Raw genomic sequence first — 10,098 nt, 5'->3', positions numbered from 1 at the left:
TTATAATTATAGATATATAAAAAAAACATTATTTATTATAGATATATTTTGATATTCAACAAATATTCAACGTATTGATGATATATTAAACATAATCAATTCAATAAACAATAAATTCTAAAAAATTAATAAAAGAATGACAAAAGATGTGTATTACATATTTTGATATTATTATCATATATTAAACATAATCAATTTAATAAACAATACAATCTTAAAATTTAATAAAAGAATGACATTTATTGTCACAACATAGAATTTGCCCCTTAAATGTTTAAATACCTATCTAAATTGATGCTTCAACTAATACTTCTTCGATTTATTTGGTGACATTATTATTTTATTATCATGATATACATTTTGTCCCTTAATGTTTTAAATAACAATCCATATTGACAACACCCATTATATATTACTTGCAGGTTTAATATTTGAAAACAATATATGTATATATAAATTAATGAAGATTAATTTGTGGTTGCAAAAATTTATCAATTTGTTTCTAAAAGGAAAATCCAAATCACAATTTAATAAAATGGTTAAATACAACTAAAGGTCAATACTAAAAAACAAAAAGGTCAATACATAAAATTGAAATATATTTATTGAAGAAGATATTTGTATATAATACACACAAGGCTAACTGTATGTTTCTTGTATATCCTATATGTTGTGCAATGCATTTGATAAGGAAATCTTGATTCTCCAACTGTGTGTTGTTGGTTGATTTTTGTGGTTCATCATACAATTCTGACAGATCCCTTAGGTTGATGGGCACACTATCCAAATCCAAATAAATAAATAAAACATATGTATACCCTCATATTTAATCCATGGTCATTAAGGTTGCAATGTGATCGCCAAAATAGAATCTGAATAACCACTGTCTACCCTGAAATGGTATATAAAATTTCATTACAAATGGAAACTAATATGAATTAAATGCACCAACAAATTTCATATAAACCGCTTCAAAAAAGATGTCCAATCATGTTAATTCGAATTAAAATAAATTGACATGTAGCAATATCAGGATTCAATTCTAATATCTTTTAATTCATCTAAAACTAAGAAAGAAATGATCATATCAAAGGAATTTTGACCTGGTTAAATGGAGATAGCAAGAAAGTGTGTATGGTCACGCAAGGGCTAAATTTATTGTCCAGCCATATGTTGTTGCTAATAACGTAAATATAGGTCCAATAATAGTTTTAGTTTAGTGATTTAGTCAAATTGTAGTGATATACATAATAACCCCTTCAAAAACTTAAAAGGAGAAAATATATATGAAATTGTTGAAAGTTAAGTTTTCCATACTATCTTATCCTTTTTGTGCTCTGACTCCACTCATCATAACACATTTACATGCATACTAAAGAAACAAAGCAAAGCATGATCAGATGCGGGAGTTGAAGCATCTGCCAAAAACATTTATGAACTCACGGAGAAGATCAAGATTATCATTGAAAAGTAAGCTGCCTACATAGATTACCAAAGAGACTAAGTAATGCATGCATAGTAGATCAACAAAGAAAAAGTAATCATTTATACAATCCACAAGGTCTGGTCTTGTGAGGAAAAAAGATTGAAAGGACAATGTTATAATTGAATAGCTTTCTCAAAGTACATTGTCTGTATAACAAAATAATTGAAATATAATGTTGTAATTAAAAGAAAGAGTACATTACAATTTTGGTCGCTCAGGTTGGCTTATTTTTTTCGTTTTGGTTCTAAAAAAATAGTTATACAATTTTGGTCCTTATTTTGAATTATTGTAACAATTTTGTTCCATGGATCGTTAAATATAAGCTACTAAGCTATTAAATACAATAGGGGTACCAAAGTTGTAAGAACAAACTAATACTAACTATTTACTTGAAACTAACAACAAACAAATACATACCAGATTCAGAAAATGGACTATGCCGAAAGATGATGGAATCGTTATTGGGTGGGATAGAAGCTTCACTATTTGGAGAGGCTAATAAGTAAGTAAGGTTTCCTTTAAAAGAACATTCATAAGTTGAAGAAAGCTCACCGTGTAATCGATGAAATTTATGTCGCCTCTTTGAGTGTACCTTAAGCTTATTAAAGTTACAGAAAAGGGGGGCAATGAGATATGTTTTGTCTGCAAAATATATATATATATATATATATATATATATATATATATATATATATATATATATATATATATATATATATATATATATATATATATCCACAATTTAAATCATAAAGCCCATTTTTTTTATGTAACCTAAGAAAAACCCCCAAACCTACCCAGTTTTAAAGATAGTGAAACTATGTTTAAAAACATTTAACATGTTATGAAGAAAAAAAAACACAAACCCAGTTAATTGATGTAACTTTTGAGTGTGTGACCAAAGATTGATTTTTTTCATCTCTTCAAATGTTAGACCAACATTTTTTATGTGATGCTTACTATAAATTTAATGATCAATGCTATTAGCAAAATAATTTAATTGAAATCCATATGAATTTAATTGAAATCCATATGAATTGTGGAAGTAAAAGAATACCCTTTTAAATCCAAAATCAAACCGGGCAACTATTGACTGCCATATATGGGACCTCCTATACAGTACTAACAAAAATAATTCAATAAATGAACAATGATCAAGAAAGCAAAGAACGGAGTAAAAGAAAAACATTGTGCAATTGTAAGAGACATATCATCAAACACATAACGGACATTAATATTTAGACATAGAGAAACCTTACCTCGACCATCGATTTCTCGATCTGATTAAACATTTGTAGAAAATCTCCTCATTTCTCATGACATAACTCTCGATTGAGGAAAATTGCTTCAGTGTCTAAAAGTTTTACGGTAATTGTAAGTTACTTTATCAACAAAATGCTCTGTCTTTTATGGGATTAAATAATGATTATGATATCAACAATCGAGTTGAAATAAAAACTAACTAATTAACTATAGATATTGAAAAGAAAGATAGATAAAAAAACCCCAATCGGTCTACTTCAAGTAACCTAAATTAAAACAATGAATTGAAAAAGCTAAAGAAGAAGATTACTTACTTGAAATCGAGATTAACAACTTCTAGAAATCCGTTATTCTTGACAATCGTTTTCAGAGAAACACAGAGAGAGAGAGAGAGAGTGAGGGGAGCCATCGTGTAACATCCGGATTCCCAGGTATTCTATGTTATTCATTTATTTTTAGTTTTGAGGAGGAACTCGACGAGTTGACGCCTAGACTCGTCGAGTAGGATCGCGTTTTGCTGACTGGATTAATGAAGGGACTCGACGAGTCGACGGGTGGACTCGACGAGTCCGCGCTGTGGGCTGAAACCCTAAATCCCCGGGCCTGTGCCCTATTTAAAGGACCTTATGGCCCTCATTTGCGGCCACCTTCACCTTTAAGAGCACCAGAGCACCTGAGAGTGTTGTGAGGGAGAGAAGAAGCCATTTTCATCATTCTAAGTGTGATTTTGCAAGAAAGAAGGAAGGAGGGCAAACAAGGAAGATTGAGGAGCTCAGATCTACCACCATTTTTTATCTGTCGGTTTTGATTTTCTCGAGATCACCTTCTGTATAAATGATGCCAGATTTAAAAATATCACAAATCTCATGTTGCAACTCATAATCAAATCCAAGGTTATCGTTTTCCTGATCATAGTACAAATCAATTTGACTCTTATGAGGAGGATCAATAATTTTTTATTCAGAAGCAATATCCATAAATAAAATCATTGAGAAATTTTGTCAATTGATGATGCTTGATTACAGGAGAGGAGATGCTCAGAGGAGTAAATCATGTTGAATCATCGGAGACATTGAGGAGCTTGGACGCTGATTTGTTTTGCAACAAAATGTTGAATGAGTCATATGACCCTACACTGATTTGACGTCGATGCATGCTTCAATGGGAGGTAGTGAACAAAAAGATCAGGACAAGTGGTAGTGAAATAAGATCAGGTTATTATGGTGTTGTTCCATTGATTCCGACAGCGGTACGGTGACTCTGATGGTAGGATCGGTAGTCTCAGCCACCGGTCAAACTTCAAATGAGGTTGACATATGTTTTTAGTATTTGTCTAATTAATAAATTCTTTTAATAAAATTTAAAATTTCCAAGGTTCAAAATTAGTGGCTCATATTCGTTCTCGTGTTGTCAATTGTATAATTGTTCTCGTTTGAAGCTAAGTCTCTCTCTCTCTCTCTCACTCTCTCTCTCTATATATATATATATATATATATATATATATATATATATATATAGGTAATAGATCAGATGAGAACCACTAATGTTAAGAACCCTAAGAACCATTTATGTTTAACTTATAATTAAGGGGTTTTTTTTATATTTTGATTTTTCTTAAGGTTTTTTTATATATAAAAAACACAATAAGGACATAATGGTCTTTGTGTAAAATCCATTCCATTACTTTTGAGTTTGATCAAATAACATTCTTTAATAATAGCTAAGAACAAAAAACACTCTCTCATTTCCTTCATCCTCCTCTGATGAACACCACTACAGCCACCACCGTCGACGACGACCTCACCACCACCGCCAACGACGAACCCACCACTGTCATCACTGTCGACGACGAATTTCAGATCTGGTACCATCGTTACCTCTTCTCCGGTGTATCGTCGACATCTCCTCCCCCCGGTGAACTATCGTCCTTAGATGTACAAGCTCCAGTCGATTCTAGATCTGTGATTTCGGATCAGATCTACAATGTTCATCTCTAGATCTACGATTTTCTACTATAGATCTGAAATGTTCGAGTCCAGATCTACGCCAAACAACCACCATATCTGTAACCATTGTTGCCAAATGTTGTTATATCCCTCGAACAGCAGCTATCACCACCGAAGCACCAGAGCTTACTTTCTACTCCTTCAGATCTGTGATGTGTGCTTTGTTTCTGACCTCCAACCTAGCCAAAACACCAAAAAAATGATGCTTGCCATCGTTCTCTCTCTTCTCCGGTACTCTAACATCAATTACATCCTTTCTGCAGCTCGACAACTTCGGAAAGTGATGAGGATCTACCAAAACCGCCTCCCTCTAGATATGATTTGTCTCTAATTCCTCCAGATTTGCTTTGTCTCCGACCACCTCCAGCTATCTTGTTCATCTCTAACCACCAAGGGCTTCATACGTCGCAACTTATGCTCAGATCGAAGCATTTCGCATTGTCTTCGTCGATGCTCATGCTCTCTACCTCTCTTGATCTGAAATTATGTCCGCTACGATGAACATTCTGTAAATCTAGTGGAGTTTCACTCAAAGAATGTAATATCACTTCATATTTTGCTGTTGTGCTTAAAGTTTTTGTGTTATGATGCATATTTTAAACATAGAGTTATGATTTTGCTTTACAAGTGTTTTAAATATCAAGATATACCTTTTATCAAAATAATAACATTTTTCTCATGGAATTGTGTTGAGGTGTGTGATTTTTATGAGTTGATTGTGCATTATATCTCTGATATAATTTTTGTGTTTTTTTATAGTTCTTTCTTGTGTTAAGTTGTGAATGTGATGTTTTAATCTCTCATTTGTCGTCTACTTTTGTTAATATTAGCTTTAGCTATTGTTAAGTTGTGAATGTAGAATCTTTTTGAATTAAATTATGAGTTTATTCTAATCTGATAAAATAATATCATAACTTTATAACTTCTTTATTTTCTCCGGTGACTGATATTATTTATCTTTAAGGTATATGTTTTTCTCTTGATGTCCGTGGCGTGTGCACAAATAGTCAAAATACAGAGATTATAATTAAAAAGTCAAAACCTATTTGTCTAGTCCGAAAAGTAGACGTACTATATCACTACTTTTACATAGTAAAGTGTAATTCACCAATTAGTGTTAGCTAGCTGTAGAAATTAGAAATAAAAATTGCTTTAAACTTTTTATTTTTTTCTCCTTCTTTAGTTTACAAACATAATTTGATTTAGGTGGTAGTTTATTTAGTTGATAAGTATATTTGTAATCAAAGAATTTAAAATTGTCTCAATTATTTATTTGTTATTTAATTTAGGTTAATAACTATGCATTTAAAGATGTTTTCAAAATATAAGAACTCTTCTTCTTAGATAATTATAAAGAATTTACTAATTATTATTATTATTATATATATATATATATATATATATATATATATATATATATATATATATATATATATATATATATATATATATATTAAAGTTGTGTTAAAAGATGAATAGTGAACTTGTGTGTTTTTGGCAGAAATGGTCCCTTAATTATAGAATTTTGGTATAGGGGTGTTTTATGGAAAATATTATATTCTCTGTCCACGTGTTGGTCATCGTGCCCGGCCTCTCAGTATTTGATGTTTATCTGCTTTCGTTCTGTTTGCTTCACGATCCTTCCACCACCTCCCAAATCGAGTCTCCTCTCTTCTTCTACCCTTTGCTCCCTCCACCGCTAACCACTTCCTGATCCTTTTTATTCGGGAACAGTTCATCGCCACCGCCATCCAATCCGGTCCAGCAGGGTTACCGCCTCGGTTTGATCGTGTTGCCGTTTCCACCAACTTCGATTACCCTTCTGTCTTCAGTCTTCGTCTCCATTGCAATCGTAAACAACGGTTTCGCTTACGGCTTAGGCTCCATCTCTCCAAACATAGGTCCCAACTCCAGGTTCAATCTTTGATGTCTTTTACCGGTTCGGTAGATGATGAGGCCCGACCGCATTTCAAGGATGAATAGAGTAACAGAAAAACCTAATTTCGGAACAGATTGCATACAGTTCTAAGTTCTAACCCTTGATTTTCGTTTTGTGATTTGTTTCAGAAACTTGCGATACATGGAGCTTGGGGGGTTTATATCTCCTAGCATTGGTAAACTCACTAGACTACAGACACCATAAGTGTATTTTTGGAGCTGTAATCTTAACTTATTTAAGTTAATTTGTGTTTGATTTATGCATTTTTTTGTTATTATCAGGGCACTTCACCAAAACAACTTACATGGTCAAATTCCAAATGAAAATAGTAAATGTCTTCAACTAAGAGCTATGTAAGTGTTAAACTATGAAATAAATGCGTTTCTTGATTTTTTACTATGATTTAGAAATGTGAACTGATTAATAGCATACATTGTTGAGGTTCGATCAGGTTTTAATGTTATCGTTTCCAGTACCTTCACTTTTGCTTTCAATTTAAGTTACAATTATGGCCCCTAAGATTATGTCTTTCAATCTCTTTACACCTTCCTTTTTATGTTTGAATTAAGTAGTATTTACTCATATTAGCTGTCTCTTTACCTTTTCTTCGTTTCTGTTTAAGATGGAATTTTGTTGCTGGAGGTAAACACAAGATGCTAAGGGCAGGAGGATACTTTGTCCGAGCAGCAGAACCTGTTTATAAACATGAAGATAAACTTGAAGAACAATGGTATGGAATCATCTGTTGTAATCATAGACGATTCCATAATAGTATGACCTCATAACAAGCTTAAGTTAATAGTTGTAGAAAGGTATAATACCATACAATACAAGACAGACCAGACCCTTCAATTCAAAATTTATATCCGTTTATTGTTTGCATTGCTGATACATATATTTTCCATGTAGTAGGCGACAGTTTGGGCTTCCGGGGCCTTCCCTTCTTCAGATTGATCATGATGACAGACCAGATGAAAGGACTTTTGCATCTTTTGGTCCATTTGGTGTGGTTTGGTGTTGTTGCGTCGTATCATATTCATATGTTACTAATTATTGATTGAAATGCATGATGTAGGTTATTGAGAAAATACATGAGAATTTTTTCATGCAAGAATGTTTAGATGATGTTGATGTACGGAATATATTAGCATCGGAACAGAGGAAGATATTAGGGGGGTGTCTCACCAACCGGTACCTGCTTCTTCCATATTCACACCGTCTCCACCACTTATGGCTATCAAATCCACAAAAGTTTTTCATCTGTTGAGATTTAAAGCCTCTCATAACCATTGTCATGAAGTACTTTACGTAGGTTTGACCTTTTCGGCCATTCCTATTTATAATAAATTTACATTTCCATTTACAATTTTTTATAAACCAAAAGACATTTGGCCTAATGATATGGTGAGATGGTTGTTGTGTGTGTTTGTATGTGTATGAGTGGCTGGTATGTCTGTGTTTATCTGTGTTCAGTGGCTGTTGTGTGTCTTAAGTTGCAACCAAGTAAGGATTTTTTTTATTTTTTTATTTTTTTATGTAGGTGGCAGATTGTGTTCTAGCGACTACAATCATTGGTAGGGAAGTAAAGTGGTTTCGCACAGTAGAAATCAGAGCGCCTCCAATCAAACCGGGTATGCCTTTCTACTTAATGAGTTTTTTTTGGTGATTTACACTACAATGTTATGAACTATGAGGAAAATGACTGAAAATGGATATTAATTGGCAGAATTTGCATAATCATAATGCAAGAAAAAATCCTTTGAAAGCAGAAAAACTGGTCGGTTCTTGTTGTGCACAAATAACCGTTGGTTTAGATTCAAACTAGAGATTTCAATTCATATGGCGGTCAATCCATAATACATTTACAATTGCAGTCAACCCAATTCTTTAAGATTGCAGGGATATGTCAGAACTCATGTCTAATAAATCAATATATGTTTGCCAAAATGCCCCACTAACGTGTCAAATATGGTTTGCTTGCAAAGGGCAAGTCATTTATACAAAGTGTTGTTGTTAATTTATTGATAAAGACAAATAGCCCTAGATTGACCAATGTGGTGTTGCAGGGAGCAATTTGCTGCTGTTAGGTGGGATGTAAGAAGTATGAAGGCATTATCGGAGACAATGCTGACACTTTCTCATCCAATTGATGCTAATGTGGAAGCAAAATCCATTCGGTGTTTGGAGAATCCACTAAAAACTGTCTGTAGCCCTTCAACTTCAAATCATTTGATGATTGATGATACAAAAGATCAATTGGTTCAATCAGTTTCTCTTATATGTTTTTGGAATAATACCACAAATTTTGTTTATTTCATTTTGGAAAAAATATAATATTAACTTTTTTCCAGGAAAAACCAAAATATTTATTGATTTTAAGCAAAGTACTTCCAATAATGAATGTTTTTAACCAAAGTACTTCCAAAATATTTATTTATTTATTTATAGAAAATTTTAATTTATTTTTTTCGTTCCATGGTTATTTACTTATCAACTGTCTCTTATATACCATTTCTAATTTCCTTTTCATTTATTTTTATTTGAATAAAATTTAAGGGAAAAAAAATTACCACACCCCATGGCCCCATCTCCATCCAATAAAGACAACCAATCAATTAATCTTTTATTTTCTCTAATTTCCTTTAACAGTTTCCTGACTTATGATGATTATGTTACTGTAATTGTTGATCAAGACAGCATCAATGGTTTAATTGACTTCATTTTTCAGCCAATAATCTCGAAAGAAAGAAGAAACATTACTCTCGGTTGCATTCCAGCCTTGTGGTTCATCCAAATGGCCGTGAAAGTGAAGATCAATGGATTCTTGCAGAAGGTCGAGTAGAGGAATTCATACATGCTAAGGTATAAACAAAGTTTTAGGGCTATTTTTTTGGGCATTTTCGTCTTTTCACATCGAAAAAAATTCTTCATGGTTTCAGACACTATCAGCTTCTGATCTTCGTGATCCCGAGATTTCAAGTCTTATTGCCGTCAAAATGAAGGAATAACATAGCTAGTTGTGTCCAGGGGTAATAACTACTTCAGACATTGTTGTGAACTACTTAATCAGCTCAATGAATCAATGTTGCAGTAGCGATATGAAAGCCTACCGACCTGATAGTCGCGACGCCTTCAACAGTTATCAGCACTAAAAGTGTATTGGTGTTGCGAAGCAAAGAAGGGACGATTTTTTGGTACATAAAAATCCTATTTTTTCAGTTTAAATTTGATACGAGCACCCATTTTGCAATTTAATTGGTATATAGAATTGAATTATATGCACTTTATTTTGATTATTTAAGAGGAGAAATGGAAATGGAAAATACGCATTAATTTGTTGTCATAAATTGTTGGATTCTTTGTCGGGGTTTGATTGAAGTAGGACAACGTTTTGTGGCGGAATC

General features: G+C 32.8%; 1 long non-coding RNA gene across 1 annotated transcript; it reads right to left on the bottom strand.

The window, feature by feature from the left end:
• Positions 1 to 582: 582 nt before the first annotated feature.
• LOC145156364 (uncharacterized) lies at positions 583 to 2,102 on the bottom strand. Its single transcript, XR_013736640.1, has 2 exons — positions 1,904 to 2,102; positions 583 to 892 (listed from the first exon to the last, which is right to left on the bottom strand). It is a non-coding gene; the product is annotated as an uncharacterized LOC145156364 (long non-coding RNA).
• Positions 2,103 to 10,098: the final 7,996 nt, after the last annotated feature.

The sequence above is a fragment of the Lactuca virosa genome, chromosome 2, assembly GCF_052849685.1.
Source record: "Lactuca virosa cultivar CGN04683 chromosome 2, Lactuca_virosa_CGN04683_v6, whole genome shotgun sequence".
In the NCBI taxonomy this organism is placed as follows: Eukaryota; Viridiplantae; Streptophyta; class Magnoliopsida; order Asterales; family Asteraceae; genus Lactuca; species Lactuca virosa.
Note: the sequence above shows the minus strand (reverse complement) of the source record. Positions and strands in the feature narration are given on the sequence as shown.